We start from the raw sequence: 591 nt of genomic DNA on the forward strand, positions 1-591 counted from the left end.
TCTGTGGCCTAGATGCAAAAAAAAGTGAAGGAATAAATAAATGAAGGGTGGACTTAGACTATTTTCTTTAGTGTTTTAGTACATTTGGCATGTCAACAATTGGGACATGGAACCTTGATGGAGTCAGTCGGCATTTGCATTTTCTTCTCTGTCCTGAGCTGCATTGTCCCAAAGTTAGTTTACACAGTGCATTACAGTTATCCTTTCCTCCTCCTCTTAGGTTAGTGGCTAAGGGCCTGGCCTTTGATGTCAGACTGCCTGGATTTACTCCTAGCCCTGCCATTCCCGCCCCAAGCTCCAGTTGTGTGACCTCAGGATGCTGCTTACTTTTTTTTTTCTTTTATTTCAACATATTATGGGGCTACAGATGTTTAGGTTACGTATGTTGCCCTTGGTCCCCCCACCAAATCAGAGTTTCAAATATGTCAATCCTTCGGGTGGTGCGCATTGCACTCCTTGTGTATACAAATACCCGTCCCCTCCTCCCTCCTTCACCTTCCCCCCCTCCCCCCTGCCTAACATCCAATAAATGTTATTCTTATATGTGCATTTATGTGTTGATTAGTTAATACCAATTTGATGGTGAGTACA

The 591-nt window shown here is 43.5% G+C and overlaps 1 protein-coding gene across 1 annotated transcript in view; it reads left to right on the forward strand.

Moving 5' to 3' along the window:
* FOLH1B (folate hydrolase 1B) overlaps positions 1-591 on the forward strand; it is a 126,127-nt gene that overhangs the window by 77,556 nt on the left and 47,980 nt on the right. The window lies entirely within an intron of this gene.

This window comes from Propithecus coquereli, unplaced genomic scaffold (assembly GCF_000956105.1).
Source record: "Propithecus coquereli isolate 6110/MARCELLA unplaced genomic scaffold, Pcoq_1.0 Scaffold170, whole genome shotgun sequence".
In the NCBI taxonomy this organism is placed as follows: Eukaryota; Metazoa; Chordata; class Mammalia; order Primates; family Indriidae; genus Propithecus; species Propithecus coquereli.